General features: G+C 37.2%; 1 protein-coding gene across 1 annotated transcript in view; it reads right to left on the minus strand.

The window, feature by feature from the left end:
• MAGI2 (membrane associated guanylate kinase, WW and PDZ domain containing 2) overlaps positions 1–12,295 on the minus strand; it is a 553,326-nt gene that overhangs the window by 517,226 nt on the left and 23,805 nt on the right. The gene's annotated exons all lie outside the window — the stretch shown is intronic.

Consider the following 12,295-nt stretch of genomic DNA (forward strand, 5'->3'; position numbering starts at 1 on the left):
ATTATTATTATCATCATTATCATCATCATCATTTTCCCTTCCTTTTCTGTCCTATTAAACTGTCTTTATCTCACATCTTATTTTACTTTCTTTCCCAATTCTCTCCCCCATCCCACTGGGGAGGGGGAGTGAGTGAACGGCTGTGTGGTATTTAGCTGCCTGCTGGGTTAAACCACAACAGACTAACACCCACTACTGCTAAACTAGGTGGAAATCGCCAACTTTTGCTTTTAGAATGAGAGCTGCTGCTTACTGCCTTTCACTCTTCCAGTGTCCTGAAAAGAAAATAACAGGGTAGCACATCTTTCATTTCTTCCTGACAGATAAATTTTAATTAAAGTTGAAATTAAAAAAAGAAAAAAAAATAGTCAACTATAGTAGGATTATTTATTTTGTGAGAACTAATTCAAATAATATAAAATTGCAACGTACTTTAAATTTTTGAATTCCTTTTTTGCTATAAACGCTTTGTTTATAGCAATAAACCAAATAATATTTAACCAAAAAAAAACCATGACAATACCTAACCATTTGGAAATTATTGTTCTGCTCTGAACTTCATGACATGAAATGATAAACTAAATTTACAGATTTGGTTAGCTGGTAATATCTACTTCATTTTTTTAACATGAATGAAAACCAAAACAGAATAGTACTAAAATGTAGTTATATTTCTGAAACTCAAGCCACTCTTGCTGATTCCCATTAGGCATCTCACATTTTTGGCACTTGTTACTGTTAGGCCAGAACAATTAATCTCATTGTATTGACAAACCTATACAATGCAGCCCCAGCAAATAATTTAATTTAAATAAAAAAATTATTCTTTCCAATTATGAAATTAAAAATCATCTTGTAACTAAAGAAATTAAAAATCTTTCCAGTTTTCATGGATGGCTAGTTCAACAAGGAGAAGTGCAGAGGAACAACCCCACACACCAATATATGCTGGGGGACACCTAGCCTGAAAACAGCTTGGCAGAAAAGGACCTGGAGGTCCCGGTGCACACCAAGTTGAACATGTGCAATGTGCCCTTGCAGCAAAGAAGGTGAATGCTATCCTGGGCTGCATTAGACAAAGTATTGCCAGCAGGTCTAGGGAGGTGATCCTTCCCCACTACTCAACACTGGTGAGGCCACACCTGGGGTGCTGGGTCCAGTTCTGGGCTCCCCAGTACAAGAGTGTCACGGACATATTGGAGAGAGTCCAACGAAGGGCCACAGAGGTGATGAAGGGACTGGAGCATCCCTCCTGTGAGGGACGGCTGAGAGAGCTGGGACTGTTCAGCCTGGAGAAGAGAAGGCTCAGGGGGATCTCATCAATGTCTGTAAATACCTGAAGGGAGGACGCCAAGAGGACGGAGCCAGGCTCTTTGCAGTGGTGCCCAGTGACAGGACCAGAGGCAATGGGCAAAAACTGAAACACAGGAGGTTCCCTCTGAACATCAGGAAACACCTTTTTACTGTGAGGGTGACTGAGCACTGGCACAGGTTGCCCAGAGAGGTTGTGGAGTCTCCATCTTTGGAGATATTCAAAAGCCATCTGGACATGGTCCTGGGCAACTAGTTCTAGATTGAACTAGTTGCTTGAGCAGGGGGGGTTGGACCAGATGACCTCCACAGGTCACTTCCAACCTCAGCCATTCTGTGATTCTGCGATTATTGATTGCAAGTAAAGATTAATTTCTCATTTTCTCTGATTAGTTGTTCTACAAGCAAATTTGCAGTGGCAAACTGCCCTTATTGTTAGGGGGTAGCATTTTATTTACAATCTGAATATTTCAAATTTCTATTTCCAGCAGTTGGATCTTGAACTATATTTTTCCACAGACACAAAGATGGGTTACTCAGGTTTCTCTCCAGGAAAAGAGAAAACTAATTAGTGTTATTACCGATTCTGAAATGCTCATATAATAAATCTGTTCCCTAACTGTGTTCACTGGCACACAGATGCCAACCACCACACTGAACAGATGAATGACCAATCATCTTTTTATTTTCTTCCTTGGAAACAGTGAAAATTACCAAGAAAAGTGAATGTTGTTAAGTTTTTTCCAAAGAGATTATTTTGAAATTACTCCTAAATTGAAATCATAGCAGAAGTAATTTGAGATTGCTTCAGTTGTACTATAAAAGATTCCAGACAGGGGTAATTTTACATCTTTCAGGTTCAGAGATCTAAAGAATGGGTCTCCCAGTGTGGTGACATTTTCCACACACTATATGAGGACTGGGGGTAACAATGGTGTGATTCCTTCCTCGCTGTTATTACACTGCAACTTGTCAAGCAATTATCTCTGACAGATGCTCAAAGCAGAAAGATCACACCCTTCCATACTCCTACTACTGAGGTTATGATGAAAAACAAAATCTAAAATACACAGCGACAAGACAGAGACAATATGACACCAGGTTGTAATTTTTTAAGGCCCACTGAAACATTGTTGAATTAAAAGCGTTCTCAATAGATTCCTTTGCCATGACAACAGCTTGGAGGAGGTTTCAGAACAATTTTGTGATACAATTTGTGCTGTGCCATATTATTTTCATGCAATTGTGGAGCGTGCTGCAAGAAAAATATTAACGTGCCTGCATCTTTACAGTATAGCGTGTGGCAATAAAAATCACCTGTTTTTGTGTTGGTCTCTGCTGCATGCTAGAAGTGACCTTGATTCTGCTCTATAGTCTTTGATTTCAGGTGTGTAACTCACATCACGGCCAGCAAGCCAACAGTAAAACGTTCATAGCAGACCCAATTGCCTAAATGCCCTCAAAAACAAATGGGTTCTTTTATAGAAAACAACTCTGTATTTAAATGCAAGTTGACAAAAAGTCCCAAAATCATGGGACTGTGAAAAGTAGGAACGATTTTCATATGTGGCAACATATAAGCAATTGGACTGTTGTATTTGTTTTCTGTATTCGAAAGGACAAATGTTACATATATCTGTCCTATGCCTCTACAACAATACATCTTTAGCAAGTTCTTGGAGAAATCACAAACTTACTTGCAGCAAACTCTGTGGGCATCCTGCCTCACACTCATGCAAGAGGAAGGGGTGTTCCACACACATCAGGAAGTGATCTATAACTTCATGACCTAGTCTTTGGGCATTTTGTGTGTTTAGTAATTACATGATCCAGTTCATACCAGGATGCCATTTTTAATCATTGAAAATATTAGGAAAAGTAAGCAGAGTTTGTTGTTTAAACAAATCTGCACCTTGAGAGAAAGCTGTGTTTTCTTTTTCTGTGCTCTGAAGTCGTCTTCTGCACCTGAACATTTGATAAATGGATGAGATGTCAGGTAATTTACTCCCTAGTCTAAGAGAAGTTTTGCATACTACCCAAACTTTTTTTTTTTTACTACTGACTCTACCCAGTGATATAGATTAACGGGATATCACCATGCCTGACAGTCAAGGAAAAATGATGTTCTAAGATTTTTTTATTATGAGCATATTTCATCAATATTTTATTTGTAGCTCACAGCAAACTAATTCTGAGTTACAGTATGTGCTCTTTTAAAATTATCAGAAATACTATGAAGCTGTCAAGCTTCAGCTGCTTGATTTGAGGGAAGTGTTATGTCATTATTTTAACTGTACTCTCAGTATAGAGCTGCTCTTGTTGTATGGGACAAAAAAAAAAGGAAAAAAAGAAATTCCTAATCAGACTGCAAGAGTCCATAAAACTAAGACATCAAAACTTTAGAACTGCATGTTTAGAAATAGCAGCATCCACTGTGACATATATAATTTTTAAGACTTCCTATGAAAAATGTGCAAATTATACACACATTTCTGGCTTGCATCCAAAATCAAACAGATGAACCACATATATCAAATCCAAAGGGTTGGAAACCCATCCAACTCTGGTGCTCTTCAAAATTAGAGTCCAACTATTGAAATGCCAAAAGTTCTGTTGTCCACCAAGGCTCAGTTTCCAAAATTTCTTCAGATCACCTAGCATCTGACCCATTCCCTACACAGCTCCTGCTCCCAGTTAATACGGGAGACCAAGGGGGCAACTGTGGGGTGCTTGCATGGCCAACCCTTGGCAAAATGGCCTGGGTAACCAGGGCTGTTAAGAACATCTAAGCAGGTGTTTTCCAAAAATTACATTAAAGAGGAAGATGATCATCAGCTGAATTAAACAGTAATGGGGAGTTATAAGGAGACTTTCAAAACAAGGAAGGCATCAGCTTTAAAGAAGCGTAAAAGAAACATGAAAATTCATAACACTGGGGAGAGACCTGGGAATCGGGACAGCAGCAGCCAAAACTGTTTGCCACTGTTGCCCCACAGCATCACGAACTGCCTCCCCATGTGGTGCAGTGGTGAACCTGCACCCCACTAGAGAAGTGACAGTGTGGGGCACAGCGCTTGGGGACCCACTCTGGGGTGTGCCTGGGACCTCATGGGGGTGATCACTGGTTGATCCTGTATAGTTCACCGATTGCCAGAAAACTGCATGCCACTAATAAATTAATAAACTACTTTGATCCTGACTTGGTTTGAACTACATGAACTGACCAAGTTTTCCCTATGACAGGCATGTATGGAATCCCACCTGCCCATCTTAGCCATATCAACTTTGCCTAAATTTTAAGCACTTAGTGAACGGGTTTTCCTGAGTACCTTAATAAGCTATGTAGAGAATAGAAAGAGGTAGGTGCCTTTAAAGGTCTCCCTGTCTAATTTAGGTGCAGGTACTCAAGTGGATATGATCTTCCTCTGGGGGTCTTCAAAGACATGTACAACTTACCTTTTTCTATATGAGGTACCTTTGCCTTACGTCTTGACTAGGTGCCCATATGACTGAGATTCAAGTTAGGTACATGTGAAACTGGACTGGTTTTTCACCTAAGGTTAGGGGAGATGAATGAAGGTCTCAATGTAGAGAACTATAACATCTAAAATAACTCTAATCCTACAATTTTATCCAGCTGGAAGTTGCCCAATATCTTCAACAGCTAGTGATTTCAGTGCAATAGATGGCTTGAATTTTAAATGAAGGCTTTATTTTTAAGGCATTTGCTTCCTGTGAGCAACTGAGAAGATATCAAAAAAGGCATCAACAAGTATAAAAACTGTATGTATAGTTTGCTGACAAACACGTTCGTAGACAAAGACAAGTGCGTTACAGTTGATGCAGTACCTGCTCTCTCACCTCTTACATTTCAGTCTGTACGACAGAATTTTACAAGGATGTTGTTAAGTCCCGAGACACTGGAGATCTTTTTCAGAAAACCTGACAGACGCTTAATTATACATGTCCTGGAGGACACTGGTACAATACCAATTTTGTTTCCTTGGTTACTAACTCATGGAATCATAATGTATATATTCTACCACAGCATTATTATGACATGCCAAAGAAAGCATGTCATTATTCAGGCTGGCAAATAATAAAAAACAGCTGTACATGACTATTTAAATTATATCAAGCATTCTCCTTTCATTTGACTTAAAGAAAATGGCAGCAGTAAGTCAGAGAACGCATATGAACTAAATTAGGATTATATTCATTATATTTTTTGGCAGTGTTATCTTTATAATCAGCTGTATACAGGGGTATTTCAGAAGGACTGATAAGTGTCAATGTCTTGTTATGAGTCCTGTATGAACACAAAAAAGATTCAGTTGGCCCTAAGTAGCTTGATAGATCCTTGACCTCTTCACTAGGAAAGGAAAAAGTATCTCATAGTCGTAACAAATATTTGCAACCTCAAGCTTTCATTATCATACAATAAAACACTTACTTCAGCTTTTTGCCCTGTTCATTTCTACCTCATCTTAAAAGGATGATAACTGGTTTTTTTACTCGCATGTGACGAATAGACTTTGTCAAAGCCTGTTTAGCTATAGGGTGTTTTCTGACATCCAGAATGGATGTCTGCAAAGAGCACACCTCAGAAAAGCCAGACTTAAAGGGAAAGTTTACTTTGAGTTTTATAGCTTTGTAACTTTATCACATTTTGGGAGCTATGAAGAAATGTAAAATAAAGTAAGGGGGTAAGTATGATCCACAGAGTTTGAATGGATGTGTGTCAGAGCAGACAAACTCCATTAATTCCTACTGCAGGCAGAGTTTCACTTTCCATGGAATAAGAGTCAATGGACAACAGCATTACTGATGACAGCATTTTCTGGTTTTTTACACCTCATTTGGGGCAGGGGGAATGGTGGTGAGTTGTTCACCTGCTGAGGATTCAGCCACAAAATAGCTCCACCTGCTCTCTGGCAGCATTTGGTAGTGCTGAATGCAGTTCAGTATTTGTTCTTTTTTTTTTTTAATGACTTCTGTTCATTTTCCAAAGGTTTTCCTTTATCCCTCTTTGGAACTAACTTAGAACCAGTTGAAGATCACTTACTTATAAGATATACAAAAGACTTTCTATAAAATGTTGGATGCAAAAATCACTACAAATGAGGCACTGCTGGGATCCCATTGCTGCAGGGTTTCTTTTGCCTCTCCAAATTCACCTTAGAGAAAAAAGTCCTGAAGAAGAATCAATTGTAATGCAGTTTCCTTCATACATACTTCAAAGTGAATTAAGCTTTCTTGATAATTTGGTGGATAAAAGATTTTAACTTTTGAAAAAAACTGTCTTTGTCAAAGGGCTTTTTGACAGCCAAAGAATTTAAAATACCTGCTGAAGGAAAAGATGAAAAATTTACCAAGCAAAAGTGAAATTAGCATCACGAATGCAAGGGGTGAATTAACAGAATAGTGACACTGGGGAAGAGTTCATCCCCTCCAACTTTATGTACCTGGACATCTGTGTCTAAGATGCTTACTTAGCCTATGTGTATAGTTGGTGAAAAGAAGTGAGCACTTTTTTCCAAGGTAGATGTCAGAATAGATCAAATGCATTGTTTGGAATACACTAAAAAATAAAACAAAACAAAAACACCACTGTACGGTGGTGCAGCTTTGTTGTCTAAAACTGAGACCAAGGCAACATCAGTGTTCCCATCACTACTTAATGGGATGTGACCAAAGAAATATTTTGGTACTGAAGGAAGCAGTGTTCACTGATAGATTTGGAATCCTAAAATGATGGTTTTGGGGAGAGGATTATGGCAGTAGTAAGCAAAATACAAAGAAAAAAAGTCCTAGTAATTTCTGATATTTAAGGCTAATGACACTAAGAAGACAGGCTGTGAAAATGGTATTCATGCCAAGTTCAAAGCTGGTATAAATAAATTCCGCATATATTAACATTTACATAGAAGAGATTCTTGTAAGGAAATCTGCTCATTAGATGTTTGCATCATCTTAGTTGTGTGATCTGGAACAACATTTTTATTACCTAAAAAGACTAGTTCCTCAGGCGAGGTGCAGCAATCAGATCAATGTGGCATGCTTGTACCAGGTGGAAAATACAACAGCTTTTAGCTCTGCCCATATCGAGATGATTACACTATGGCTTAGACTGGATGCTCCTTAAAGCAATGAAGGGATGACTTTGGGCTGCTGCAGCAATGAGGGAAGGTCTGTGAGGGAGAAGGAGAAGAGCATAAGGGAAATAAGAAGATAATAGTATGTAGGTTCCAGCTTGGAAAGTGAGAAGGGAAATTACACTTCTCTTTCTGCGCATAAATGTAGATCTGCAATGATAGCAGCTGTCACTGCCATTGATGGGTGGTAACGGAGCCAACTAGTGTGGAAATTCCTGCCTAACTCATTGAGTAGCTTTCTGAATCTATATGAAAGATGCGCACAGTTTAAAGGCCATTAAAAGGCTCCCTGGATAGCTTTTTAAGTATTTTTGAATGTTTTCCTTTAAAAAACTTTCATAAATCCAGACACTATTTTTATTATTAAGAATGTTCTGTAATCATTGAGCAATTCTCAAGTCAGACAAACACATAAAAAGTCAGTCAATAAGAAAGTTGAAATGAGGATAAGAGCATAAATAGATGCGGCATTGCTGATTTTCTAGACTGATTTTCTTAGTAAAAATCCATGATGCAACAATACTTTAAAAACTTACTATTCGAAGACACAGAAATTTAGCAGAATGGTTCAATGTCCACAAATGAAATCCACAAGCAATGCTGCCACTCTCTCATAAGAGAGAATGTAAAATTTCCTGTGAATAGATTCTGCAATCAAGAGCCTTTCTTGATGGGTCTGCTTTTTTGCACGTAAGGAGGAGGTTAGCAACCACTTTGTGCCAATGTAAAGTCTTCCCAAAAGTACTAATGACAAATTAGTGTTTTTGGTGGCAGAGGTGTATATAAATATGGTCAAAAGTGTAACCAATATAGAAGTGATTGTTTTATAAATACAATAAACAAGGATTTTAATTTTCAGTAACCAGAAACAGAGCTATAGAGATGGAAAGGAACAAGTTTTACTAGTGACCATTCCCTATAGTCAAGAAAAGTAATTATGTTGGATTATACACACTCCATGGATGATTGCTGCTCAATGACCTAAATGGCCTTAAAATACTATGACACCGTATCAGTAACTCCTAAAGAGAATCACTACTTTAAATTCTGTGTTGAGACTTTTGCACCTGAAAGTCTAGGAGCAAATATCTAACTCAATATCACCAATGAAATATTCTTTATTCTTTCTGAGTTCTGGGTAAAAAGGTTTCTGTTCAAAACAAGAAAAGCTTCATGCTATTAACTATCAGGGCACTTATCTCCTCTGTATCATTACATTGATATATTTTTCTTTTTTGGCAATGACAATCTTTGTGCAAACACCCTTTTGGAGGTCTGAGCATATTTATGCGATTTATTTAATGACTGCAGCCACATTCCTTTTACCATACATTATTTATTTTAACAGAATCTATGTTTGAAGCTACTTCTATTTTGCAAAATGCCTCTTTTCTCCGGGAGACTTGGTGCATTGGGTGGGTGACCACCTCCACTTCTGTACTGATGAGATAACATTAAATAGTAGAAGTGTTGTGTTTTATCTGATTTGTAGAGCTCATTTCTCATAAAAACAGTTATTTAATTAACAATTAACTTGTACAGTTATGTTCTAAATTAATTTACACACACACACTAGAAGGAGTGGGAGGGAAAGAGGATAAACAAAGTTTCCTCTCTGGTAGCAGGGAAGGTTTAACTTACCACTCTTTTTTTCTTGGTACCAAACTGTGCTATACAAACTACCCTTCAATTTTGGATTGACACATTTTTATCTTAATCTCTAAAGGCCCTTCTTTACTAGAAAGAATTGATGTGGGAAAGAAAAGTTGTTTGTGCTTACGAATACTCCCTCATTCTGCAACATGCCCTCCACTCCATTGACTAGATTTGTTATGGTTTTATTTTACTTAAGACACTTTTAAATCAACAACCGCTGATTTGCATGGCACTTTGTACATGGAGATCCTTACGCTATGATTAAATAAACAAACTGATAAAAATCTAATAGAAAAATAAAAAAGTCACCATACTTTGAAACGAATTAAAAAGTGGAATGAAAGAAATAAATTAACAGCCATTACAACTTTTTTTAACTTTAAGAAGTTGCCTCACCTGCAAGATGTTCATTATCATCATTTTTTTTCTAGCTTTCCTCTAGCTTCAGTGAAAACAAAGTCACATTTATCCTTTCACTTCTCACTAACGAGTATCCCACTGATTATCCTAACCTGAAGAGGTACCTGTTTTTAATAGAAGCTGCCAAAACATAGAAGCACATACATCTGTCTATTTCTTCCTCTGTTTCTCACTTATGCCACACACACACAAAATTACAGTAGTGACTACATTTAGAATAATCGACCATAATTCTCTATACATATCATCTCAGCATATAAACAGCCAACTCAGAGAGCAACTTACACTTCTGATATGATAATAATGGCTTTATATCATGGATTAACATCAGCACTGTTTTGATGCCTGGTATGAACTGATAACAATCACAAACCTGTGAATTAGATTAGAGGAAAAGCTTTATTTTAAGAAGGGCTGAGATATCTTCCACTGTCCCTCAGAGTTTGTATAGTTAAAGTTCTATCTTTATAGGGTTAAAATATCAGTCCAATGATCTACATGCAGGTTTAAACAGAATAATGACACAGTTCCTTCCTTTAAGTGTTTCTTACACAAAGATGTATGTTTTGGTAATTAAATTCAATAACCCATGACTTTGCTGGGACTTAAGCATATACTGAAATGTTTTGCTAACCTGGACTAAAACTTGAACTCATATCAAGAAGAATCCCAGTCTTGTCAATGGGACTATGGCACACAAACACATAATTGAAGATGAATGGCTGTATCACATATGGTATAGGAACGAATAGCTAGAAAGAAATTTCTTCTATCATCAAGTTCAGTCTTCAGTCACAGGGAAAATACAAAATAGCTTCTTTCATAAATTTAAAATTAGTTTATTTTTGCTCCCTTAAAACCAAAACCCGTCAGATTTTCAAAAGTGCCATTAATTTCCAGCCTTAATGGATTCATGTTCAGTTTTTACCCATTTCTTTAACCTCTTTTATCTTAAATAGTTTTTTTTTCACTTTGGTATTCTTTCCTGAATCTACCTATAGAGGGTGAATAAAACCCCTCATGTATCGATCTTTACTTTGCTAAAGTAATTAAGCTAAGTTATTTCAGTAAGACAGGTACTTTGCTCTGCTGAGCAGCTTCATATGTCTTCTGAGTGCTTCTTCCAATTTACATCTTTCTTGATCACAGGCATGCAAAATAGTACAAAGAATTTCAGATGAGGTCTCACCAATCTCCTATATAGCAGCTTTACTCCTTCCCATCTCTCCATACCAAACATGTCAACAAATTACAGACAAATTAATTCTATAGTGCACTTCCTCAGCTGATAAAATCAGTAATTCCATCACAGAACTAACAGATTAGTCTTACATTTTTAACCCTTTACAAAAGTCTTGTTGTATTTTATCTCATTTTCCATTCACCTCTATGACTTTGCTTTGTCAACACTTCAAAATTATTTTAAAGTTTTGCTTTCTACAGAGCTGAACAAATGGATACACAATTTCCTGAAAGGTGGTTTTCTCCTAAAATGAGCTGTATTTGCTATTCGCAGTATTACTTGTGATGTTATAAATGTACTAAACATCCTGGATGTCAAACTTGCAATTTCATATTTAAATTCTTCAGATATTCTGATATGGCGGTAATCTGCTCCTCTACATCCCAAGTCAAGTTCTTGGGTTTGCTTCTATCTCAGATGCAACAAATTGCTTTTTTTTAAAAAAAAAAACCCAAAACCCCATAAATTTACACACTTTCTCATTAGTCATTCTTCCTCCATGTCTAGGTTCCAAGTGATCCTTACTGAACATTTTTTTATTCTGGAGTACAGCTAATCCTTACCTCCCCCTCCTAATGAAACCCCCATCTTCTTTCCTTCTTTCTTTTCTATTTATGTGGTCAAAGAATTTACTATTTTGTTTAGCTCTCTGGAAGGTCTAATTAATCTTTGTTTTTCTCAACCTTTCCAACCTGTAGAACAGAGCTTACTTTCTTGGCTGATAAACGTCTTCTCTGTTCCTTGTAGACTCTTCACTTATTCCTAATATTTTTTTAGGGTAGTTAAAGATTAAATCTTTCTCTGATTTTCTTTTGCTTTTGCCTGGAAGAAAATTCTGGATGGATTAACATATTCATCTTACAAGAAGCTCCAACCCCCTGGCTATGAAATTTCCCAAATTAACTGACGTAGTATAGCTCCTTACTTTTCCAGAAATAGTATCTTTGAAAAAAATCTGTAAATAATAACAGTATACACTTTAATATCTGAACATACATGTACTTGTTTTCGTGCTTATCTGTCAAAGCATCCTTCAACCTAGTTGCTTTCTTCATGTTCAACTGAGTCATACACTCTTACCTTTTATTATCAAAGGAGAAAATAAGCTGGAAAAAATGAAAGGCAAACTTTGCAGAAGTGAATAACAATTTTCTTACCCCATTGAGCAAAACACTGAGTGTTTACTCAGTGTTACTGAGTGGAAAGTTGTGAGACATTATCTGACAGTGGATGTTTGGAGCTTAATTCACGTATATGTGGTACACCATTGAAATGATACTTCACATTTTTCTTAGTTGTTACTTTCTCCTATAAAAAAGTTGCCCTGGTTTCGGCAGGGATAGAGTTAATTTCCTTCCTAGTAGCTGGTACAGTGCTGTGTTTTGGATTTAGGGTGAGAACAATGTCGATAACGCACCGATGTTTTAGTTGTTGCTGAGCAGTGCTTACACTAGTCAAGGACTTTTCAGCTTCTCGTGCTCTACCGACTGAGAAGGCTGGAGGTGCACAA

Source organism: Aptenodytes forsteri, unplaced genomic scaffold, assembly GCF_000699145.1.
Source record: "Aptenodytes forsteri isolate BGI_AS27 unplaced genomic scaffold, ASM69914v1 Scaffold137, whole genome shotgun sequence".
NCBI lineage: Eukaryota > Metazoa > Chordata > Aves > Sphenisciformes > Spheniscidae > Aptenodytes > Aptenodytes forsteri.